This window comes from Schistocerca piceifrons, chromosome 8, assembly GCF_021461385.2.
Source record: "Schistocerca piceifrons isolate TAMUIC-IGC-003096 chromosome 8, iqSchPice1.1, whole genome shotgun sequence".
In the NCBI taxonomy this organism is placed as follows: Eukaryota; Metazoa; Arthropoda; class Insecta; order Orthoptera; family Acrididae; genus Schistocerca; species Schistocerca piceifrons.
The window spans coordinates 448,694,031-448,721,471 of record NC_060145.1 but is presented as its reverse complement, the minus strand read 5'-3'; positions in this window follow the sequence as shown (position 1 = coordinate 448,721,471).

Below are 27,441 nucleotides of genomic sequence, written 5' to 3'. Positions count from 1 at the left end.
TGTGCTATGTCCTGTAATGACGATGAAATAAAATTTTCAAATGCAACTTGCTGAATGTACATGACACTGAAATTTGTTTTACAGAAGTTGGTTGCTACGTCTTGCTGATTGTTCCCGAGAGAACGCGATAGTGCGTCTGCTACAACATTTTGCGTGCCGGGAATGTGAACTATTGTAAAATTAAATTCCTGTAAATACAGTTTCCATCTACTTAATCTATCGTGTGTGAATTTAGCCGAAAGTAAAAATTGTATCGCTCTGTGATCCGTGTAAACGGTGGTATGTCTGCCATAAAGAAAGTGCCTAAATCTCGTAAAAGCCCATACAACACATAATGTTTCTAATTCTGTAACGGAATAATTTCGCTCAGCGGGTGACAAAATGCGACTTGCAAATGCGATGTTTTTAATTATAGTAGAACCATCTTCTTCAATTTCCTGGAAAATGTGTACGCCTAAAGCGGTGTTAGAACTGTCGGTGGCAATGGAAAAATTTCTAGTAAGATCTGGGTGCGATAAAAGTGGTGCATTCAACAGAGCATGTTTCAAATAACATTCTCGTGAGCAAAATTCTGCGTGTCAAAAGTAATGTTTGCGTTACTGTAATATGCAATCTGTGCTGTATCTGGTTAAAATCTATCGTACGTGCTGTTATTTACGGGAGAATATTGTGGCATATCCACTATATGAACTGCTTTGTTATTTCTTACTGACGTGTTACGCTATGGATGACACCTATTGTCTGGATCATTCATGATAATGTGTTGTTGCTGATGTCGTTGCTGCTGAAAGGATCGACTGTTATTAAAATTACGCTGAAAATTGTGCTCATCATTTTTACGTCTGTCATGATAGTAATTTCTATACGGCGCATTGCGATACGAGTTGAAATAGTGTGTTGTCTGTACGTAGTTATTTCTTTGCTGCCATGCGTTACTATTTGTTGGAGCTGGGACTATACGTGCACGCGGCGAAACATTAAAGTTTGGTTGACCTTGCAGACTGCATTGTTGGTTAGGTATGCTAAGCGGTTAACTTTCATGCTATTGTGGTGAAAAACATCTATTGTTACAAAAATATGGTTCCGATTGCTCAAAATTTTACACATACTGATGATTACGATTTTATCTGTTATTAAAGTTACGCTGGTTCTGGAGTGCCTACTGAAAATTGTCATATTCGCTAAAAATTTGTCACATCGGGTTTTCTTTGTTTCTTAATACTACAAAGAGCAATAGTTAAAGAGCAGTTTTGATAGATATAAAGGATAGTAGAAGAAAAGGCAGCAGTGCAGAAAACTAAAGATGAAACAGCACTACTACAGCTCGGGGCCCTATGCTCGCTACGGCACATATTCATTAAAGCGTAATGAATCCCCTGAGGTCTTTTACGCACTGCAAATAAATTTTGGCTTTTGCGTTACAGGCAATGGCGGTAAAATTCGAAAAACAAATTGCTGTAACCATGTTAATTCAAGTTTCCTCATTACACGCAACCCTGATGAAAATGCAATAGCAAATTGTCGCATCAGGTTCAAAGCTAGCTTCTGCATTACAGATAATAGCGGTGAATGTACAAAGATAAATTGTCGTATACAGTGCAAATCGTGTATCTGTGTTTTGTCATTATTAAATTCCTTAGATTTTCTTACAAATGCAAATTGCTCGAAATCTACGTTCTCGTCACTCAGTTTGATAACACGTTCAGGTTTGTGTGTGAATCTGTTCGTCTGTGTCATTTCGGATTTCAAGTTGCGTAGCTTTTCAGATTTTAAGTCGCGTGGCTTTTCGGATTTTAAGTCGCGTAGTTGCTGTAAATTGCTCACATTATACGCGCTGCGTAAGTCTGACAAATCTTCGTAAAGTGGCGTCTGTTGTGGCATGTTATTAACTGAAATGTTTTTCATCTCTGTTACTTCTTGTTGTAAATTTGATAACTTCCTACGTAACGTGTTGTTAGATGAATCGATCTCATTAATTGTCTGCTGTAAATTTTGAAATTCAGGCGTTTGGATAAATGAAACCGGTGCAGTATCGTCTGATTTATTGTCATTAGGATTTTCGATAACATCAATACGACTGGCCAATTCATCACATTTTTCAGTCAATATCTTAACCTGATCATCGGTTTTAGAATCAGACGCATTAATCTGTTTTTGCAACTTGCGCGTAGTTTCGCTCAGTTTTTTAACATCAGCTTTGATAACATCACAATCCTGTGTTAGATCTAATTGTTCGAATCTATCTGTCACTGTTTGAATATTTACTGTGTGTGTATCTGTTTTTGATTTAAGGTCAGAAATTTCATCCCGTAATTCCGCGTTCAATTGTTCTATGGTATTAATTTTGTCGGACACAGTAGTAATATTATTGTCTACATACGTCTTCGCTTTCGCGAATATTTTACGTTTGTCCTCTTGTCTTTGTGCAGTGATTGTTTCCATGACTTGTCGTTTTACTTTGTTTTGATCCTGAATAAATCTGCGGAAACTCGTATCACTGTTCTGTATGTGCTGATTAAAGCGCTCGTTAATCTGAGTGTTCTGCTGTTCGAATTTCGCGTCTATCTTTGCGTCCATAGTGCGCGAAAGTTCTACCGTCATTGCTCTAAACTCGTCCCGTAATTGTGTAGCTTTTTCAGAGCACTGTTTGGCGACTCCGCTAATTTCGTCTCTGAGTGTATCTGTTGCGGCTGTTTGCATTTCCCTTAATTCTTGTGCAACAGACTTTATTTCTTCGCTATTTTTTCGTGAACAAGCCTCAATTTCCACGCGCAACTGTTCCTTAGTGTCATGGCACTGCGCGGCAACGTCTCTAATTTGTTCACTAAGCTGTCTGTTCTGTTCCCTAAGTTGTTTGAAATTTTCACTCTGTTGTCGGACCTGTTCACTAAGTTTGTCTTGTTTTTTGTCATTATTGTCAAGTTTTTCATTTAAGTGTTTGTTATCTTCCCTAAGTTGTTTGAAATTTTCGTCATTTTTGTTCTTAGACTGTAGCATTATCGTCATAAATTGTTCCAAAGTAACATTACCTACTTTATTCTCACTACTGTTTGATGGTGTATCTACAATTGTCGCGTTTTGTGTGACCATTTGGTCATTCTGTAATTTACAAAAACGTTTATCAGTCGGATGTATATTGTCAGACACTGTTCCGGAATTAAATAAATCCGTCGTACTTTGTGTATCCTGATCACTTTCATTAGACAAATTTGCCTGTACGTTACTTGAATTTTCCAAATCGGGTGTGTTAAGCTCTGCAGCGCTCATTACCATAGAGCATTCTGCGTCATCAATTGTCGTCAAGTTAACAGACGAGACAATTGAGTTCGTTTGTTCATCATTAAGGTGAAAGTCATCATTAGTGGTTGGAATGCACTGATTGTTAGTGAACGCAGGATTGTCATCATTACGTTGCGTATCACAATTACTATCGGTCACGTTGTTTAAGTCGGTAATTTCATTCACAATACTTCGCGATACACTATTCACAGTCTTTCGCGGCATTTTTACAATAGTCAAAATTTTTCACAAAACAAATAAGCACAGTGCAAAAGCAACACACAAATACAACAAAGCAACAAACTGCCGTTGACCTGTAGAGAGAAAGTCACAATATTATTAACAGCGTTGCGCTAAATCCTAATTATATCTAAGCAAACAAGAGCAGATATCTGACTGTTGTTCAAAAGACTCTCAACGAAATACGATCCTGGACTGGGTGTCGCCAAGTGTAACCTCCCCACCGTAATTTTAAAAGGAATGATAACGACAATACTCAATACAAATGGGAGCCGAGTGTAACCTCCCCACAAAAATTTGAAAGAAAGAAACACGACAATATTTAATTATGAATGCTAATGGACATTGCGCTAATTGTAACCTCGCCCACAATGAGAGGTATTGAAAATGGCAACAAAAATGTGAAATTCGCAATCTGACTCAAATATAAATTCCTGATGAAAAATTAAAGTCCATTCAGTGATAAGAAAATTCAATTAAACCGAAATATCGGTCTTTGGCCCTGTGTAAAACAATCAGAATTAAAGTCTTACCTCAGAATAAATGGATGTCACATATCTGCTCTTGTTGTTGCGCACCGCTTGGAGGAACTGCATTGCAAATAATAATATTCTCTTTTTTTGTGATTTTAGTGGAATTTTTCTTCAAAAGAAGTGGAATGAAATGGGAAGTGCAACGAAATCTTGAGTTCAATAAAAATTAAATTTTTTGAGAAAATGCTTTTGAAATAAAAAATTATTATTGGGAGACTTGTTGGAGAATAATTACAATAAATAAAATTTTTCATTATCTAATGATTATATTAATTAACAGTATACCTTATTCCTCATCTTGACCAGTGTTGCCGACCGCCTACATCACACAACCGCACTGGGCTGCTACTACTGACCGACCGCTCTGCATGACGACTATTAGCGTACTGCTCTCAACTAGACAGAGCTACAGACTCGCAACGACTGAACTGACAGACTCGCAACGACTGACTTGACCGACTCGCAACGACAGACTACTGCTACTAACAGACTCGCAACGCTCGCGCGGTCAAGCGCAAACTCTCTGGTCACAGATGCTACAATGCCTCGCCATCGCTGCTATGTTACATACGAGTTTCAACTGTTGGTACGATTCCAGGTAAAATCCCTGTTTATTTTATTTGGAAAGCAGTTTTTGTGTCTGTTCACTCTTATACAATGTCTAGCAACTCGTGATCCCGTAAAAGTAGTGAAATTTGGGGTTTCTTCGCCGATTTAGGTGATGGGAAAGCAAAGTGCAACTGTTGTTCTAATTGTATTTCATATAAAGGAGGAAATACATTTAATCTAGCGCGTCATATTCGAGTGCTGCGTCCAACAGTGTCATTGTCAGTCAGGCACGTAGCACCCCCCCCCCCCCCTGCTGCTGCATCATCCGATATGTCTTGGACAAACAACCCGGAATAATCCGGAACCAACATCAGCAATTGAAGAAGCGAACAACAGTTGGTGCCAGAAAATAACAGCATCACTTCATTATCAGACAGCAGACATCAATATCACAGAACATTACCTATGTATTTTCCGAAACCTCTTTCGAACAAAAGAAATCAGGAGATAGAATTCGCACTTCTGGAGACTGTTGTAAAGGATTATTTGCCCTTCAACATAGTGGAAAGCAATCATTCCCAAAGTTTTGTAGGCAAACTGAATGGTGCTTACAGAATGCCAGCTCGTAAGACCATTTCCAATACACTACTACAACAACAGTACACCATGATGAAAGAAATTTTGAGAGTCAAAATTAATTCTGCGGAAGCGGTTGTGCTGACAATGGATGGGTGAACCTCAACCACAAATGAGAGTTATTTGTCGGCGACAACACACTACGTTAAAGACCTGGAGCTGGCATCTTCCCTCCTAGAGTGGTTTAAATACGACGAAAGGAGCACGTCAGATAAACTCTACGAAGAACTGCGACGTGTCACAATGAAATGGGGCATTCAACAAAAAGTCGTGTGTGTTGTTAGCAACAATGCTGCTAATATTGTGGCAGCTACAAAACTCACAGCCTAGAAACACATCCCCTGCTTTGCACACACACTCAATTTAATTGTTCAGAATGGGCTTCCGCACATTCAATCCATTCTGAACAAAGTAAAAAAAAATTGTTGAATTTTTTAAAAGAAGTTTGCAGACCTGCATGAAACTGAAAATGATGGAGGAACAGTTAAAAGAGCCAGTTCTGACAGTAAAACAGGACACTGTTAGAGATGGAATTCAACCTATGATATGCTGCGAAGAACAATCGAGGTTAAGAATTCCCTAATGATAATTATCACTCTGAATTATCCGGATCTTCCAAATCTGACTGCAGAGGACATTGCAAGTGTAACACAAGCCTGTGACCTGTTGAAAGTTTTCAAAGACTGGACCAAAGAAATGTCAAGTGAAAATGTTGTCACTGCTTCTAAAGTTATACTCCTTAGTCGCTTGTTGAAAAAATGGTTTTGCAGTTTTGTTAATAACACTGAAATTCATGTAGACCTGCAACAGATGGCCGTAAAGTTAGCTGAAGACCTAAAACGACGATTCCGAAATACAGAGGAAAATTCCATTTTCGCAAAAGCAACTTCATTGGATCCCCGGTTCATATCACATGGTTTTTCTGATAAAAATTCTGCTGAGAAGTTGAAATTAAACCTGATCAGGCACTGTGAGAAATTTGTGAGGAACACATCCACTGCTACTACAACAATCTCAGTTCCAACCACTGAACCTACTTCTAGTCTCTGGCTCGAATATGATGAAGTGTTTTCCAAGCTGCAGAGTAATCCACACCCGAGAGCTGCTGTAAGAGTGGAAGTGGACAAATATTTACAAGAGTACAAGAGCCCCTGCTACAGAGACAAGGCAACCCACTTCAGTGGGGGTCTGAATGGCTGTCAGTATACCCCTTGCTCTTTGAATTTGCAAATATACGACTGTGTATAGTTGCAACCTCCACGCCATGTGAAAGAGTGTTCTCGAAGGCAGGACAACTTATAACTGACAGAAGAAATCGCCTGACATGAAAAAAAGTGGAACAAATCATGTTTTTAAATGGAAATCTCTGAACATTCGCCAGATCCATTGATGTTTATTCATAAATATATATGTATCTTTTTTAATTTAATTAGGAAAATTCTCAAATTGACATTTAGTGTAATTATTTCAATAATGTGTATGAGATAAACATTCCTACATGAACAATTGATTAATGGAAAATCTCATATAAAGATGTGAAACAAATATTAACAAAGAGATAGAGGGACTGGCCAGTATGTACCTCAGCTCAGTACAGCCGATAGATACACAAAACAGAACAGAAAATTTACGTTCCTAGCTTTCGGAACTTTGTTCCTTCGTCAGGGAGGAGAGAGGGGAAAAAAGGGAAGAAGGGACAGTGGATTCAGTTACTCACAACCCAGGTTATGAAGCAACAGGGAAAGGTAAACAGGGAGGGTAGCAAGGATGAAAGCATGGTTGTCAGAACTCAGGGCTCAGCAACAGGGTGGTCCAGCTGTCTCTTGGTCACAGTTTGTTGGTGGCCATTCATGTGGAAAGAGAGCTAGTTGGTTGTCAAGACCACGTAGAGTGAAGCACAGTGGTTGCAGCGTAACTTTTATATCACGACTGGTTTCTCAGAGAGCCCTGTCTTTGACGGGATAGATGATACTTGCGACCTGACTGGAGTAGGTGGTGGTGGTGGTGGTGGTGAGAGGATGTATGGGACAAGTCTTGCAGCTAAGGCCTATTACAGGAATATGAGCCATGAGGCAATGGATTGGGAGCAGGCGATGTATAGGGATGGATGAGAATTTTTGGTAGGCTTCATGGACAGCAGAACACCATGTGGGAGGGGTGGGAAGGATAATTGGTAGGACATTTCTCATTTCAGGGCACAACGAGAGGGAGCCAAAACCCTGAGAGAGAATCTAATTTGGTTGCTCCAGTCTTGGGTAGCACTGAGTCATGAGAGTAATACTCAGAGTAAAATATAGAACTTGCAGTGTTACGTGGCTTTATGCTTAATTACAGACTTACTATTTTATCAGCTGATTTGTTTTCACCACCCACTGTTTACGTCCTCCTTCGTTGCTGAGTGACGTATCACTTTTTGTTCTGTGAAACTACCTTAAACTAAAACTACGCCGACCACAGCGTCCTCTGGCCAACACTGTGGAGCAAAGCGAGTGCCGTCATGAGTTCTGGCACCATTTTCATCAAGAGCAGATGGTCTGGAAATATTTCTTCTACTACCGAGTGGACTAGCTTGCTATTAAGACTGCATCAGTTACGTTCAGTTAAAGTTCAGATAGCAACGAGTATTTGTTAGCTTTAAGATTATGCAGAACAGTCATCCTAACTTCACAGGATTAGACATTGACTACAGCTTCACATCTATGTGCTCATCCTAGTCAAAGTTATGTATGCATTTGATATTTACTTGTGTTTTTGACTATATTGAAAGTTTTAAAGTTACATGCAGTACCTAAGTGCTTCATCTCTCCGGCTCCTATTCGCTTTCTTTACTCTCGGCTTATATTAGAGAATAAGTTCACAGGAGCAGACCCATGCACAGCCTATCAAGGCGGGATAACAAAATGCAGCTCATCTGTTTTTGTCACCAGACCAGCAACACAAAAACAAAAGAGAACTGTGTGACCTAGACAATTTCGTGACACACAGTATTAATAATGTATGCTAAAGGAGAATATCTGACATCAGAAGAATTAGTTTCATGAACAAAAGAAGCCAACAATTTTAAGGGAAATGAGTCAACTACGTTGAGGATACTGAAAGACATAGGATTCAGATGTCAGAAAATGAACGATGGAAGGAAGGAAATTACTAATGTAACATAGTGATGTTGTAGCGGTAAGGACTGTGTTTCTGAGAACACTGCTGGAGATCAGATAAGTTGGCACATCTCAAATTTATTATGTAGATGAAACTTCCCTCAACCAAAGCCTTGCAAGGGCTGAGTGTTGGAATATAAGCAATGGGAATGGTGGGTAAGAAGTTCCAGTACACAAGAGTAGTAGAATTATAGAACTATCACGTTTGATCATCAGAGAGTGGCTTTATTCCCTAAAGTAAGTTGGTTTTAAGGATTCAAAGGCTAAGAATTCTGCTGATTATGACTCTGAAATTACATTCCGTGTCTTCAAACAGTGGTTTAAAGAACAACTGTTATTGCACATCACTCCACGTTTGGTTATTGTCATGGATAATGCAAGAATACACTCAGTGCCAGTGGACAAATGTCAGTTACAAACTCCATAAGGGCAGATATTTTTGAACGGTTGTCCTGTAATGGAATACCTCATGATTTATTACATACCAGTGCAGAATTGTTGGTTCTTATCGATGCCCACGAGCCTACATTAAGTATGAGATAGACGGAATAACAAAGCAGCACGGAAACCATACTGTTAGATTACCCCTACACCATTATCGTTAGAACCCAGCTAAAATGTTTTGAGCTCAAGTGAAAGCATACAACGCAGAAAAAAAACAATGCATTTAAATTTGCAGATGTTGTCAGACTTACACACAAGGCAATAGACAGCATCTGAACATCTGCATGGGTATCATATTTTTGACATGCAGAAAAACTGCAGGATGAAGATTATGAAGAGAAATTGGCAGAAACATGATTATTGATCATCTTGCTGACTGTAAGTCATCTATGTCAACAGCAAAGATGGTGATATGGATTTCTTACTTTGAAGTATGTAAGTATTAATTACTGTTACTTTGTTTTGACTGTGTCTGCAGCTGTATTATAAACTGTTAATAGCTCGGGTATTCACCTTTGGCTTCACAACAATACAGTTTATTCATAAAAAATATGACATTCAATTAAATACATAAAACATAAAGCTGTAGCAGGCTGCACAATGAAGGAAAATCAGCTTTTAGTAACCCATTAAATGATCCATTTCTGATATCCTTAAGCTCACACATTTTTAAAATTTAAAAATACTTTAAATATATTCAGTCACAGTGGATGAATTAAAGACAGGAGCTACATCATGATCATTGACAAAATTGTGTGTGTGTGTGTGCCCGAGGGGAGGGGAGGGGGGGGGGGGGAGTTCACACGCACTTTTGTGTCTTAATCTTGCTTTACTCAGAATGCAGTTACTATCTAACGATGTGTGAGCATCCAAAATTTCAACAAGGAGTTCACAACATTTTGGGAAATTTATTTCTCTTAATGAAAGGATGCACCGACCACAGGCCACGAGCCAACCATTGGTATAATGGCATTTCATTACTTTTTTTTTTTTTTTTGTCGCCCTCACATAATCATAGTGAGGGATTCGCAGCTTCCATTACTAGCAAGCCTGTACATCACTGTCTTAATGGGTATATATTTCACTTTTTCTCTAAGAAGAAATCAAATTTATACTCATTAATCAAAACTCTTTCAAAATTAAACCGTTCAACAAAACAACTCGCAGTATAAGTCACTAGATCTGCACAACACATATAGCAAATGTGAAGTTATAAAATTTCATGTTGAGTACTTGATATCAGTTCAGAAATAATTTTAAGGAAAGTCAGTTACCTAGGGCAGCAACACCATCTTAACATACTCGTATGGTAGGCACTTTATAATGAGAAGGCAAATTGTGACAAAATATTTACATGCTTTCTCACTGATTGTACAAAAAAATCATAATCACTAGTCATGCACATAGTTTATAAGGCCATGAAAATAATCCCACATGCGTATTTATTAGTTCATTATAAAGAAACAATGCTGGTTACCTTTGCTGATTCACTTCGTGTCAGATTTTAATAACCAGTATCAGCAGCCACAGTAACTCCAAAGAACTGCAGCTCCTTTGGGTTTTCGAGTAAATCCTGAGAAATTTCATTCACTCATTAGATATAAATGTTAAAGAGCTTGTATAATAGAACTTTGTAATCAGTATTGCATGGAGTGGGAGAGGGTAGCATGGGGGAGGAGGGAGGGCTAGCAGAATAAGATGGACAGTAACTGTTGTTTTTATTTGTACAAGTGTGAAAATGTGGTATTTATTGTTTGTATCTCAGTATCAATGTAAGCAGATCTCATGCACAAAAATAAATGCACTGTCAAGAATAGAAGGCTTAAAGCAAATTAATAATGATACCAGACCCCCCAAAGAGCCAAAGACAGATCCACAAATGTATCGCACCTTCACCCTAGGAATAATGTATAGGAAAAGGTGAGATAACATCAACAATCAAGTTCCTGCCCCATACCCTCCTCCTCTTCCCTCAAAGGATTTAGGTGCCACCACTGCAGTGCTAATGATCCCCTCTTCAAGACCACATGATGTATCAAGTAGGGCATAACTAGGACAGTGCAGTATAATGGTGTTATCTGACAACAAAATGCACCTTCCTTAACCTCTTGCATTTTGATTTCCTCCACAGGCTCCTATCAAAATTGTAAAAAATCACAAAAACACAGACCGCACATACTACATGCAGGATTCAGTAACTACATAAATGATCTGCCCTCATCACTACCAGGTGGCGATATAGCCTTACACATTGCTCAAAGATCACACTTCAGAAAAATTTGCAAGTCACAGAAACAACTTACCACAGTAGAGAAACGATGTAATAGAAATAAAGTCCAGCAAGGTAAAGACAAACACTTCAATTTTCCACAAAAAGATTTATAACAACCCTGTCAACAATGGGGGAGGGGGGGGGCAATTTGGGGGGGGGGGGGGAGGGGGGAATTTTGTAGTAACAAAATTTTTGCACAGTGCTGGAACAGAATGTCCTGAACAACATATTTAAATTCCTGATTGTTGTGGTGTTAAATGTTGAGGTGGGGCAAGGTGTAGGGGGAGGGGGAGGATGTGAGGGATGACGACATTTTGTTTTCCTTAAATAATTCGTAAAACTGTGGCTTGTTGCAACTACAGTATGTTTCTCACTACAAAATTAAACTATTAAATTTCCTACAAAGCTCCTACCCATTTTTTTTCCTACAACTAATAGTTACCGCGTTGCAGGGATTGGAAAAATTGCAATTATTAAAAATATTGTTTTAGCAGTATAAAATTAATGTTTATCTTGAAATGAAATGGGTTGAAAATAAAAACTTAAGTGTTTGTGCCATGTCTGAATGTAGTAGAGCTGTATTCAGAGAGAAACTACGTAATAGGGTGAAAAAGGTGAGGGGGAGGGCAGGGGAGTAGGCGGGGGGGAGGGGGATAATGTGTGCAGTAGAAAGGCAAGGTACGTTGCTGGATTGTGTTCATGCATTTCTCTGCATAGGTTTGCGGCTGAAAATCTAGCAAGTGATTACCCACTTCATTCACTCCAACACGTCACAACAAGCAACTACAGCATGTCTCACAAAGTTATGCCGACCTTCCACAGTGTGCCTTATGAAACACTGGTAATGCAGTGTGCTGAAAAGTCTGGAAGATGTTTATTTTTCCACATAATGTGTTAACACTAGGCTTACATATAATGCAAATATGAGTTAGTAATAACACGAGCACAAGAAATGCATATGTACAAAGTCTATGTACAACTCTGCTAAAGGGGATAATGATTCTGTCATTCTATGGCACCTGTAGAATTATTCCAGGAAAGGCTAATTCCCCTCCATGAGCACTGTTCACTTTTCATTTTGTAGACAGACTATACCTCCCCAGTATTTCCTGTGCATACAACATCACCGAGTTCATGTTCTGTAGTGGAGTTGCTCTAAGTATCTTAAATGAGTACATGCTTGCAGTTGTTAAGTTAGTTGTTACGTGAAAGGTGAACACATTGAAGAACCTGTCCCAAGTGGAACGTGCTGTCAGTAAGTACTCGACAGTGTCTCACACCAAAGTGAATAAAATAACGTCAATTTCATTATTTCCACTATCACTGCCAGGAATACTTTTCAGAGCATGAGAGGTAAAAAATGCACCTCCACAGCCTCAGCTCTCACCATTTGAAGAGACCCAGGGGCTTAAATTGCACCCTCCTAAAACAGAGGTAGGTCATGTAGGTGTTATAGAACTTCAGATATTCCAATGTAAGTCAAGAAATGCTACACAGCAGATTACTGTTCTACATTTGACCATGATTAGCCCCCATTCCTTCGGACATATTCAAACCCAACTCGGAAGACACAATATGGATGTGGGGTGAGTGGCTCCACTAAGCACACTCCACTCTACAAGTGCCAGCAATTCCTGAATGGGGAAGATTTATACAACCTCTCACTATCACTGAAGAGGGGGCAGCAGCCTTATCAGTAGTTGCAGGGGCAACAGTCTGCATGATTGACTGATCTGGCATTGCAACACTAACCAAAAAGGCCTTGCCGTGATGGCACTGCGAACAGCTGAAAGCAAGGGTAAACTACAGCTGTAATTTTTTCCGAGGGCTTTACTGTATGATTACATGATGATGGCATCCTCTTGGGTAAAATATTCCGGAGGTAAAATAGCCCCCCATTCGGATCTCTGGGCGGGGACTACTCATGAGTACGTCAATACCAGAAGAATGAAAACTGGCGTTATACGGATCGGAGTGTGGAATGTCAGATCCCTTAATCAGGCAGGTAGGTTAGAAAATTTAAAAAAGGAAATGGATAGGTTAAAGTTACATATAGTGGGAATTAGTGAAGTTTGGTGGCAGGAGGAACAAGACTTTTGGTCAGGTGAATTCAGGGTTGTAAATACAAAATCAAATAGGGGTAATGCAGGAGTAGGTTTAATAACGAATAAAAAAATAGGAGTATGGGTAAGCTACTACAAACAGCATAGTGAACGCATTATTGTGGCCAAGATAGACACAAAGCCCACACCTACTACAGTAGTACAAGTTTATATGCCAACTAGCTCTGCAGATGACAAGAAATTGATGAAATGTATGATGAGATAAAAGAAATTATTCAGGTAGTGAAGGGAGACGAAAATTTAATAGTCATGGGTGACTGGAATTCGAGAGTAGGAAAAGGGAGAGAAGGAAACATAGTAGGTGATTATGGATTGGGGCTAAGAAATGAAAGAGGAAGCCGCCTGGTAGAATTTTGCACAGAGCATAACTTAATCATAGCTAACACTTGGTTCAAGAATCACAAAAGAAGGTTGTATGCATGGAAGAACCCTGGAGTTACTAGAAGGTATCAGATACATTATATAATGGTAAGACAGAGATTTAGGAACCAGGTTTTAAATTGTAAGACATTACCAGGGGCAGATGTGGACTCCGACCACAATCTATTGGTTATGAACTGTAGATTAAAACTGAAGAAACTGCAAAATGGTGGGAATTTAAGGAGATGGGACCTGGATAAACTGAAAGAACCAGAGGTTGTACAGGGTTTCAGGGAGAGCATAAGGGAACAATTGACAGGAATGGGGGAAGGAAGTACAGTAGAAGAAGAATGGGTAGCTTTGAGGGATGAAATAATGAAGGCAGCAGAGGATCAAATAGGTAAAAAGATGAGGGCTAGTAGAAACCCTTGGGTAACAGAAGATATACTGAATTTAATTGATGAAAGGAGAAAATATAAAAATGCAGTACATGAAGCAGGCAAAAAGGAATACAAACATCTCAAAAATGAGATCGACAGGAAGAGCAAAATGGCTAAGCAGGGATGGCTAGAGGACAAATGTAAGGATGTAGAGGCTTATCTCACTAGGGTTAAGATAGATACTGCCTACAGGAAAATTAAAGAGACCTTTGGAGAAAAGAGAACCACTTGCATGAATATCAAGAGCTTTGATGAAAACCCAGTTCCAAACAAAGAAGGGAAAGCAGAAAGGTGGAAGGAGTATATAGAGGGTCTATACAAGGGAGATGTACTTGAGGACAATATTACGGAAATGGAAGAGGATGTAGGTGAAGATGAAATGGGAGATATAATACTGCAGGAAGAGTTTGACAGAGCACTGAAAGACCCGAGTCGAGACAACGCCTCCGGAGTAGACAACATTCCATTAGAACTACTGAAAGCCTTGGGAGAGCCAGTCCTGACAAAGCTCTACCATCTGGTGAGCAAGATGTATGAGACAGGCGAAATACCCTCAGACTTCAAGAAGAATATAATAATTCCAATCCCAAAGAAAGCAGGTGTTGACAGATGTGAAAATTACCGAACTATCAGTTTAATAAGCCACAGCTGCAAAGTACTAACGCGAATTCTTTACAGACGAATGGAAAAACTGATAGAAGCCGACCTCGGGGAAGATCAGTTTGGATTCCGTAGAAATGTTGGAACACGTGAGGCAATACTGACCCTACGACTTATCTTAGAAGAAATATTAAGTAAAGGCAAACCTACATTTCTAGCATTTGTAGACTTAGAGAAAGCTTTTGACAATGTTGATTGGAATACTCTCTTTCAAATTCTGAAGGAGGCAGCGGTATAATACAGGGAGCGAAAGGCTATTTACAATTTGTACAGAAAGCAGATAGCAGTTATAAGAGTCGAGGGGTATGAAAGGGAAGCAGTGGTTGGGAAGGGAGTGAGACAGGGTTGTAGCTTATCCCCGACGTTATTCAATCTGTATATTGAGCAAGCAATGAAGGAAACAAAAGAAAAATTTGGAGCAGGAATTACAATCCATGGAGAAGAAATAAAAACTTTGAGGTTCGCCGATGACATTGTAATTCTGTCAGAGACAGCAAAGGACCTGGTAGAGCAGTTGAACGGAATGGACAGTGTGTTGAAAGGAGGGTGTAAGATGAACATCAACAAAAGCAAAACGAGGATAATGGAATGTAGTCGAATTAAGTTGGGTGATGCTGATGGAATTAGATTAGAAAATGAGACGCTTACAGTAGTAAATGAGTTTTGCTATTTGGAGAGCAAAATAACTGATGATGGTTGAAGTAAAGAGGATATGAAATGTAGACTGGCAATGGCAAGGAAAGCATTTCTGAAGAAGATAAATTTGTTAACATCGAGTATAGATTTAAATGTCAGGAAGTCATTTCTGAAAGTATTTGTATGGAGTGTGGCCATATATGGAAGAGAGTAGAAGCTTTCGAAATGTGGTGCTACAGAAGAATGCTGAAGATTAGATGGGTAGATCACATAACTAATGAGGAGGTATTGAACAGAATTGGGGAGAAGAGGAGCTTGTGGCACAACTTGACTAGAAGAAGGGATCGGTTGGTAGGACATGTTCTGAGACATTGAGGGATCACCAATTTAGTATTGGAGGGCAGCGTGGAGGGTAAAAATCGTAGAGGGAGACCAAGAGATGAATACACTAAGCAGATTCAGAACGATGTAGGCTGCAGTAGGTACTGGGAGATGAAGAAGCTTGCACAGGATAGAGTAGCATGGAGAGCTGCATCAAACCAGTCTCAGGACTGAAGACCACAGCAACAGCAACAGCAACAGCAACAGCAACAACAACAACAACAACAACAACAACTCACTACCACAGTGACTAGAGAAGTGCAGTAACGTTCTCGTCATGCATTAACTCACCACCAAGTAACTATAACACAATTACATGGCTTTATAATACACAGTCAATGATGGACAGCAGCAAGGTATCACATTTGCTAATCCAGTTCCTTTCCCATTAGTGCTATAAAGGTCACTGACATCACCACACTTACATATTAAACACTTCTCCATCATTGTTTACAGGAATGTAGTTCGAACAACAGCTCATATAACATTTGCCGAAAGTACTCATTAAATACATGGAAAATAACTCCACCATATAAATATGAGCTCGGTGAAGTTATTTTGTCTACTTACAGGAGAGAACCGGATAGAAAAAGCTGGGGAGGTATAATGTGCCTGTAAACTGAAAACTGAGCATGGCACATAATGAGGGAAGTAGGCTTTACTGGAAGAACACTATAGCTGCTGTAAACGGTGACTAATAATCAATTTCCCCTTTAGCAGTGTAGAACAGTGTTAAGAGATTTATGCAACTTCTGCTCCCATGCATTTCTTGTGTTAGCATTATTAGTATATATCTTCATTCCATGGTTGTGTGAAATAACCATTCCCCGCTCCCCCACCTACCTGTGATGATGTTCAGTTTGTGGGGCATTCAACTGCGCAGTCATCAGTGTCTGTACAAAGTCCCTATCTTCAGGTAGTCCAATCTAGCCAGTTTCACGAATGATGATGAAAGGATGAGAACAACATGAACACCCAGCCCCAGGCAAAGAAAATCCCCAACCGGGCCGGGAATCGAACCCTGGACCCTGTGATCCAGAGGCAGCAATGCTAGCCACTAGACAACTAGCTGCGGACCCTCCTGCCTGCGCATGTCTTCACATCGTGTCAGCTGTGCTTCATAATGTGTGCTGTGGAGGGTCAGCATAACTTTGTGAGAAACCCTGTAGTTGCTTCGTGTGACATAGTAGGGCAGAGTGGAGAGTCACCTGTTCAATCTTCAGTTTGCAGACCTATGAAGGACGAAAGTGCATGACTACAGTCCAGCGACCTACCTTCCCTCGCACTTCTACTCTCCTTCTACCGTCTCCCTTCACCCTAGACCACTGGAAGACAATGTATCCCTAAACACGGAACTACTGCACTTACACGTAGTACACACATTTAATGTGTGTTTTTAATCCACTTTATTTACAGTTAAACATTAATTTTATATTCTTAAAACATTATTTTTAATAATCTGCAATTTTTCCATCCCCTGCAATGCGGAAACTACTAGTACTAGAGAAAAAAATGAATAGGACCCTTATTTTGTAAGAAATTTAATACAATTTAATTTTTGCTGTGAAACATTTTCCCTAGGCCCACAGTTTTCTTGTTATTCGAGAGAAACATCTTTAACACCCCCACCGCCCGTTAAAAAAGACCTCAACCCTCACATCCCACCAGTCGGGATTTTTTGTATGCTGTTCAGGACTCTCCATCCTAACACTATGCAAAAATTTATGACTACAAGGTATTTTCTTTCGTTGACTGACTAAGTGTAGTGACTTATGTATGGTGAGTCAAAGTACCCCTTGGCTTGACACTCGATAGGAAGTTATTTTTTAACATACATTTTACAGAGAAGTGATAAAAATCCTTACAGCTGCAAAATTACAACTCTTGTTCTGCATTAGCACCAACATACAAATCAAACAAAATTGGTATTATGCAAGGTGTGTTCAAAAGATAACAGGAAATTTGTAATTTTGTGTATCATTTTATTCTGATTCATTAGATTTATACACTGTTGTGTTGGCGAACATGCTGGAAAGGTATCTGTACAGTACTAGGCATATCACATTTAGTCTGTTCTCAGGTGTCAAAAACATCATGTGTTTCGATATTATTGGCAATTATTCTGTATAAAAACGGATCAGCAAATCCATATTAAATTTTGCTATAAAAACAGGATAAAGCACAGTCGGTCACGTTTTAGAAATGTTAAATACTGCTTTCAGTGAATCTGCTATTTGTAAAACAAGGATTTACAAATGGTATAAGCTTTTCGTAGAAGGCCATCAAGACACTGAAAATGCCAAGTGTTCTTTATATGCCCAACACACCATCAACCGATGAAACTATGGTAAATTTAATATAGACTCTTATCAACAATTGTCAAATAACATTCACAGACGTAGACATTGGCATGTCAGCTGGCTCATTGCATAAAATTTTTTCAGTTGTTCTGGGTACTAAAGTGACAACAAATAACGTTCCAAAACTACTGAATTTTGAACAATGACACTGGCAAAATGCAAGTTGCTCAGGAGTTGCTACATGAAGTCCACACAAATGCAGAGCTTTTCAAACATACCGTAACAGGTTAAACAAGTGTTTGGGCATGTTTTTCAATCTGATGCTCAACCATTGCAGTGGAAGCATTCTGCCAAGATACAAAAAAAGCTTAACAAGTGTCGTCAAATGTGATACTTATGCTGCCTGTGTTCTTCAGTACTAACAGCATCGCAAACAATGAGCTCCTGGCCAAGGCTGGAAGTTCAACACGGAGAACAAATGAGCAGTTCAATGCCGTTTCTATGAAGCAATCCGTAAAAGGGAAAAGTCTCAATTTGTGTTAAACAATTCACTTCATTGCTTGTTCACAAATTGTGGTCAAAAATAGTTCTGTAATGATGCCCCAGCCCCCGTATTCACTCCATGCAACTTTTTTCATTCTCAGAAATGAAAACCATCATTTTGCAGGCACAGGTGAGGCTGAAGAAGTTTCACTGTGCCAGCTAAAAGCCACCACAAAGATCAAGTCATAGAAGCATTTCAGGACTTGAAAAAAGCACTAGCATTAGTGCAAAGTGTGTTATGGGGAGTATTTTGAAGGAATAACATTGATGTAGATCACGTGTGGGCAAGAATACAACCTGCAGACCATGCCCTGGCACAACTACCACAGCACCGAGCTTAACTGGCACATTTCCCCCACCGCCACACAATGCTGACTGAACGTGAGCAGAGGAAAACAGCAAACACGCCACATTTAAATGGCAATTCTGTTGGACTTTGTTCGACTTGGTTTCGTATTGCACATTTTTCAACAACACAAATCATAAACAAAACACAGTTTCAGTACTATTTAAAGATGAAGACATAAAATTTTCATCTTGTACAAACTGCTGGCATGTGAGCAGTCACAGACTATTTTAAAGAATTTCACATTCAAGTTGCCATGTTATTGACACTTATTTAGTCTCATAATCGAACATAACATCTCTCTCTCTCTCTCTCTCTCTCTCTCTACATGAGTTCCAAAATATTCAGAACAAAGTTTCATGGTGTAGCCTACAAGTTCAACTTTGGAAAAAGATCACAGATATATACATGAGGCATATCCTATGAATTACACTTGAGCAAGACACAAGAAAACTGTGCAACAAAGTTAACCTAAAGAAGAACAGCATTTAGAAATTATATACAGGAGACATTCACCACCACAACAGCGATTGACAGTCCACTTAATATTGTTATAGATACATTTCTAGATGATACATGAACTAGATAATGGACCTTTATCTAAGCAAAAATCAAGCACTATCTGAGCACTATCAAAGCCCCACAGTTAGAAGAATATCAACAATGGATCATTTTCCAGCAAGACAGAGAACCCCCATCCCCACTGGGCTTTGATAGTGTGTGATTTCCTGGATGAAACATTTCAGGATCAGTGGATTGGAAGGAACGGTCCAATACCCCGGACACCCCACTCTCCAGACATTACGCCCCTTGACTTTTATGTGAATAAAAATTTATCACTGTTTCACTGCTATGTGGCACCACCCTTTCATGGTGTAAATTTTCTACCTAGAAAGCATGATGTAGTTTTGAAATTAGTCTGCCATGACGACTGGATCAGTTACAGCATGTCTTTATGGATCTAAATACCTAGATGATCATGGAGTGTATGTCAGCTATCAATATGACAAAGCTTTGTAATGCTTGTACTCTTGTCATGTTGCTCCCTGTACATTTTCTGTAATTTTTATATTGATTTCCAGACTACCCAATGGAGGATATTTCCCAAAATGCGTCAAATAAAGTCATCCAGTTTTTAACTAGTGGAATTTCATTTAGTGGCCAATGCAGCAACTTTGCAGCACTAATATTAATGAGAAGACAATGAAACATGTGCTGTCTACCTGAAACAATAATGAAATGCCTTAGACAGATGGCGCGGGGTGCTCGCTGGTAGTGCCAGAGCGAAATGTCTGTGTTTGACTAGACGACAACAATATTTGCTCATGGCTGAAAATCCAGATAGCTGCACATTCGTATAACTTAAGGCCAGTTAATTGAGACTCCACTGTAAAAGCAAAGGTGTCTGGAAGGTTATAACACAGGAAATACTAAAAGAAACAGAAGTACAACAACATAAAGATAAAAGACAGGGCAAGTCAATGAATGATCCTCAGAAGACAGGAAATTTTATGAACGATATTTTTTCATATATAGCAGAGACACCTGTGTGACAATATGTGGTGTATAATTTGCAGATCACAGTGCTGTGGTTATAGGTCCAACTTGTCCAGGTGGTTATGTGACACCATAGATATATCCTTCCTCAGACATCATATTCGGTCAGCAGTTTGCGGTCTCACCATGTGTGGTTGCTTACTACAGGAGTTGATGGATATACCAGTTATTTTCACATGGGATTTTGTAGCGGATGTCTTTCAGGAAAGCTCAGCTACCACGTATTTAGAGAGCCTGATGATGATGAAGCATATCATCAAAACCAGTTGCCAATAACTAATAATGAAACTACAGCTGACAGGAGTGTTGAAAAATTTAATATTCCTTTTGGTTATTGTTCTCTCCTCCTACTTAACAATAATGGACATCCTGAAATTAGATGCAAATTTTGTCACACTTTCTGCTGCCTCGAAGTAATGCTGCTCTCTCAAGTTATGGCAGCTGCTTTCTATGTGGTAGTATCATCATTTTCACAACTTTTCATTCATCGCAATTCAGACAATTTTTTTCAAAATATTTATAATTGTGTACAGAAACCTAACTTGTGAATCAATGTATCTATTAGTGGAAACTGGATCAAAAACTCTACAGCTGTTCCAGAATTAGCCTACACATACAGATGAATGCAAGGATGAAGTTGAATTTAGATGTGTATAGAGATTTGTTTGTAAATGCCCACATGTGTGCAAGCATTGAACTTACATAGTTAAGAACAAAGCACTGTATGCATATTATCTAACAGGAAAAAAAGAAAACTTTTGACAATCACACTCAGACAAAACCATTTATTATTGGTTCAAATAAATTTATTAAATTCAGTCAATTTAGAAGCAAATTGTCAATCAATGTTGTAATATGTACTTCTATTCCTGTGGGGAATGTTACTGTGGGGGTCAAATACAAGTTGGACATCACCAACTCCAGGTGCCCTCGACATAACCATTTGAGATGAAATCTCCACATACCATACCTTCCCAGTTATTTCCTGTAAGTCTTACTAGTACATCTTCTAACAGTTTAATGAAGTTTAAGGTTCTGTCAGTGCCTACAGAGTGACAGAATTGCTGTCTTTTAAGCTTCCAATTCTATTATGTAAATACAGCACTAAGGAGCTGTTCAGTACAGAATTCACTGAGTTCTATGGCCTGGGACATTACGACTCAATACAGCATTTTGTGTACATAGCCACTCTCCTTTCTTCATATTATGCGTACAGTGATGTGGTATGAACTAGTACCCATCCAAAAGCTCCAGTCACATTAATGTGCCCATTGTCTATGTTTGCCATCAACAAGCAATAACCACTCACAGATGGCAGCACTAGCAGTGGAGGGCATATAAAGTGTGTCGGGGTGACACGGGAAACAAAGCAGGTATTGTCATAATGCGGAACGGGAACGAATAATCTTACATCTCCAAGGGCGTGATCAATGGCTTTCAAGGAAAGGATGGAAGCACTTCTGAAATGGCTATGATTGTAAGAAGTTCATATGCCACAATAGTTAATCTATACAGTACAAGTCAAAATGGTGCTATCCAAAACTGCTGCAGAGGAAACTTTGGTGCGTCATGGGCCACATATGATGGGGTGGACAATTGCTATGGAGAGGTATATGGGAGATTAGACATGGAACTGTTGAGCAACTTCCCAACCAAATGAACCAAGGGGTTACCAACAGTGTCTTCTCATCGACCGAATGTTTCTGCGTATGCACATCCGCAGCAAGCACTCTGTTTATGCGCCCTTGCTGATGGCTGTTTCATCAGAGACCAAGGCCAGAATTTGCATGCTAATAGTGCAACTGGACATCCACTGACTGGTGACAGGGAGCATTTTCAGATGAATCACATTTTATGGTTCATCAGAAAGACAGACATTGGCACATACAGCATGAAACATCCAGGTGGACACCCTGCAACAGCATTATGGCCTAGGGAATGTTTTTGTGGCATTCCTTCGGTGATGTCTCTATTTGGAAAGGCACAGTGGGTCAACACAAGTATGCATCTATCCTTGGGGACTATGTCCACCCCTCAATGCAGTTTGTTTTTCTTCGGCATGATGGCATCTTCCAGCATGACAATGCAATGTATCATACAGCTTCCAGTGAATGTGCACCGTTCGAAGAGCACCGACATGAATTTATGATGCTCGCCTAGCCACCAAACTTCCCAAACGTAAATCCACTCGAGAATCTGTGGGACAATCTTGACTGGGCTGTTAGTACCACGGATCCTCAACTGGGAAACCTAGCGCAGCTGGCCACAGCACTGGAGTGGGCACGGCTCCACATCCCTGTCGGTATCAACACAGGATGAAATCAGTCATGTTTCTGATGAGCCTCAGAGTAAGACAAACGATCCAGGGATTTAGATTCTTATATCTTCTTTTCTTCCTTATAAGCCAGGCAATATGGTGAGTGTGGCGAGTGACGGTCATGAGAATTAATACACACGGATGGTGGAACACAGGGGCTCCCCTCGTGGAGTGGATGTCCACAGTCACCACACAGAGGGTCTGCCATACATCGGGATGACGTGCCCGAAACACAGGCACTGAAAGCACCTCATGGGTAGCGGGATGTATGGCTTCACATCACAGCGGTTGTACACAACCTCGACTTTCTCTGGGATGGTACCTCCCTCAAATACCAGAATAAAGGTGCTAGTATCTGTGCGATTGTCTTTACAACCTTCCTGTACACACCGAACAAAATGAAAACCTCGTTGTTCCTGATCGGCCTGGAGCTCCCTCTCAGTTTGAAGGTTGAGAAACCCTATAAAAAATGACTCCCTGGACCATACTGAAAGACTGGTGAGGTGTAATGAACAATGAGACATTGCCAAGATGATCACAGGCACGAAGAGCAGCAGACTGGGAGATATTTTTCGATATTTTCCACAAAAAATAACAGCTTTATGGCGGTAAACGTGTCCCCATCCATCTTAATACAGACCAGGTAATGGGGAAAGTTTTTCTCCCAAGCTGGCAAGCCTGGCCCTCCTCACAGGGTACAGAAAGGGAAGGCAAGGCTGCAGGGCAGGAAGAAGCAGCATTCAATGATCCCTTACCAACCAAAGAGACAGTCATAGAAGAACGGCCAGGTTTGTGGAGCTTGATACATTTCATATGCCAAGCTTCGGCCCTGATACTAAACACTTCGATCTGGGGCTCTGCCTGTGGGCCCAACCCAGCCATAGTAAGGGCAGTCTGGCATGGCGGCTATTGCCAGGAGTTCGAATGTTCTGGAATGACAAGCAATCACTCCCAAGCACACATGGGGAAGCAACAGTTCAGGTATCACAAGTCTGACCCCTTTGTGGTCAGGGAGTTCAGACAGATGATTACGTAATAGCCCTACCATGTGGGCTGGCAACATGTATTAGTGACCTACTGGGGTGGAAGGCGGCTTCGATGGGGAAGGAAGGGGGGGAGAGGATTCTACACCTTAGATTCTAAGGAGGAAGTTCTTCCCCAAACGTCTCACACTACAGACAGAAAATTTATAAATGGAGGTCAAATCCCAAAGGAGGACAAGAATGCCAAAAAGGGTGAAAGAGATCAGACATGGGAAACAAAACTGCAAGGAATAAAGGAAACCAGGTGGATAGCCAGGTCGACATAAGTAAGAAACAGAGAGGGGAAAGAGGAGGCAGCGGGGAAGGAGCGAAGACAGGCAGCGAGGGACACAAGAAGGAAATGCAGCCCAGGAAGGAAGAATAGGCTGCAACAGCTCAGGGCCCTGTGGTCACCACACACGAACTCACAAAAGAAATGTGATCCCCCTGGAGGCTACAACGGTGGTAATGTGGGTAGCAGATCTGTGGGTGGGTAAGTGTGAAGAAGGGGGGCGGCAAATGTGACTAGATTAGGTGAACTTAGTATGTGCTTACTGGAATAGCGAAGGGAAGGAGTGGAGGGTGGGGAATGGTTGATAGGATGAGACACTAGTTCATGTGGCACAGGAACTTACAAAAAGTGTTTGGCCAAAAGCTTTGTTTGAAAGACTTTTTGTTGTGTGTATTTGTAACTCATATCTCCACTCTATGGTGACTAGCAACTGTCCTTTAATAATATTGTCATTATTCCATCTTGAAATTTTTCATTGTTTAATAATACAACTTTGTTATATGTAAAGAGAGAGAGAGATAGAGAGAGGGGAGGGGGGGAGGGGGAAGAAAGGAAGGAAGATTATCATCAATCAACATCAAGGTCATTAGAGACAGAGCACAAGCTCAGATTGTTTCAAAGATGGAGACGGAAACTGGCCATGCCTTTTCAAAGGCATTTGCCTCAAATGATTTCCCTGAATCACAGAAAACCTGAATCTGGATGGCTGGATGTGGTTTTGAATTGTCGTCCTCCCACATGTGAGTCCAGCATTACAATAAAAAATTCATTTGTACAATATGCTGAAAGTGACCCACACAACATCAATACACAGCCGTGCATACCTAAGCATATTCAGATATCGATAGTAGCAATTTCAGGGCTGATGTCTTCAGTTTCTGTATTGTATGAGGATTGTTTCATAGACTTTGCTCTTCACGTGCCCCACAGGAAAAAAAAATCACAAGTTGTGAGATATGGCAAATGTGGTGATCATAAATGTTTGGTTCCTTAGTGAAGACATTATGGACTCGTTTCAGGGTACCTTAGATGCTTGGCATGTTGTCACATCTTGCTGGAAGAACCAGTATTGCATGAAATTGACAAAGAAATGGCTCTTGGATGGAATGATTCAGCATAGAGAGAAGTCAAAACAACCTTTGGTGAAATTAAATGCACATAGTGTCAGCATTGATAGTGCAGTGAGACTTTCACTTTGGAACTGCAGAGGAGAGAGTGGATAGGTGGAAAGAGTACACAGCAGGCTTTTATGAGAGGGAGGAACTATCTGATGTGATGATTGATGAAGAACTGGGAGTCATAAGAAAGACATAGGGAATCCAGCCAAATAAGGCAGGAAGGACACCCAACATTCCTTTGGAATTTATGAAATTAGCAAGGGAAGTGGTATTTAAGCAAACTTTCAGAAACATATCATCCACATAACCCCAAAGATAACAAGAGAAGACAAAAGCAAAAAGTGCTGCACCATCAGCTTAATGGCTCATCCATCCATGTTGCTGAGCATGATAGTATATAGAAGAATGAAAAAGAAAATTGGAATCTATAAGACCATCAGTTAAGATTACAGAAACATAAGAGCACCATAGAAGCAGTTCTGACATTGAAATTGCTAATGGAAGCAAAAGTTAAGAAAGATCAAGACATGCCATAGAAATTGATGACTTGGAAGACACATTACACAGTGTAAAATAGTGCAGGGTGTTTGAAATTCTGAGAAAAATAAGAGTAAGCAATGGGGAATGATGGGCAGCATACAATACATACAAAGATGAAAGCAATCAGCAACAGACATGCAATGAACTTATCAAAATTGGGGACCACATAGTAGACCAAGGTAAGGAATTCTGATACCTTGGAGGACAAATAATGGATGATGAACAAATGAAGGTTGAACTTGAAAGGAGAACAGCACAGCCAAATTATCATGGGCTTCATGAAAACCGGAAAAGAAGAGAATTGAAGCATTTGAAATGTGGTGCTACAGAAAGACATCAAAAGTAAGATACACTAATAAGATAAGAAATCAGTTGGTTCTCCACAGGATTGATGTAGAAAGGAGCACACGGAAAAACAGTAACAACACTAAGGGACAAAGGAAAAGGAAAAGATAGATGTGACAGACAGTAATGAGATAAGTAAGGCAGATACGTCACAAACTCCAGATGTGAAAATGCAAAAATTTGGTCTTTTTTCTTTCCTTTTTCTCCTTCTTCCTCCCTGTTTGATTTACCGATACTTGTGATAATACATTGTATTCTAGGACAACTCACCAGGAAAAAGTATTCATTGTATCAAAGTGCGTAACAAGGATAATACATTGTGTTCACTTTAAAAACTCTTACAGATAATTATTTAAAAAGTTTGTCATATTGACCACCCTCTTGCAACACATCTATTCTCTTATGAAGTTTGTTGTGAATGATCAATCACTGTTCAAAATCAGAAACAATCAATGTAACACTAGGACGAGAAATGATTTCCACTACACATTGCTGTATCTCACTGCGTATAATAAATATTTTGCATCTGCTTCACAACTCCTACTCAGTTATCTTCAGGCTAGTGTCATTAAGAATCTGACACAGTTGAATTATCATTTGAAGAAAAAAAACTAATAATGTATAAAACATCCAAAATTGCGTAGCAATAACTAGGTAGGCAAAAGCATATACACTATACAATACCTGACAGCCCCTCGACTATTAAAGGTGTCAATGAGAAACTTCGACCACAATGCAATTATTCTTAAAACAGATAAGGTCACATTGTTATTATGGTTGAATTTGAGTATGATGAAAGTGTTGCAATTATTTGATAACACTAAAATCAGTAAAATAGGCGAATACGCCACTAAAAAACTGTAACAATAGCACAAAGAAAAACTTAATAACTTTCTTTTTACAGATATAGCAATGAAAGACTGTATAAACATGAAGTGCATTAAAGTCAAGAGTACAACCTAAAATACACAAAGACATCCCAATTTATCTGATTGGAAACTGTATGGATAGCCCTGCATCGAAGATTAGTAAAAACCTGACAGTCTGCTTAAGCAGTCTCATAATTTGAGAAACAGTATATTGTTTACATCTCATAAAAGGTATTCATTTCATTTGATATTGTTAATATATATTCAAATGTGTCAGTAAAGAAGGACAATAGAGGTAATAAAAAAGAATGTATTATTAGAATTAGCCCCTCCCTTGGTACTTAATATTCCACAGTGCCATGTATACAAAACAAGACAGTCTTGTAATGGGTAACTACCTGGCAGGAACATTGGCCATTATTTCTGTAAACATTTTAGCAACATTTTCACTAATTTTCAACAGACAACAAGAGAATTTGGTAAT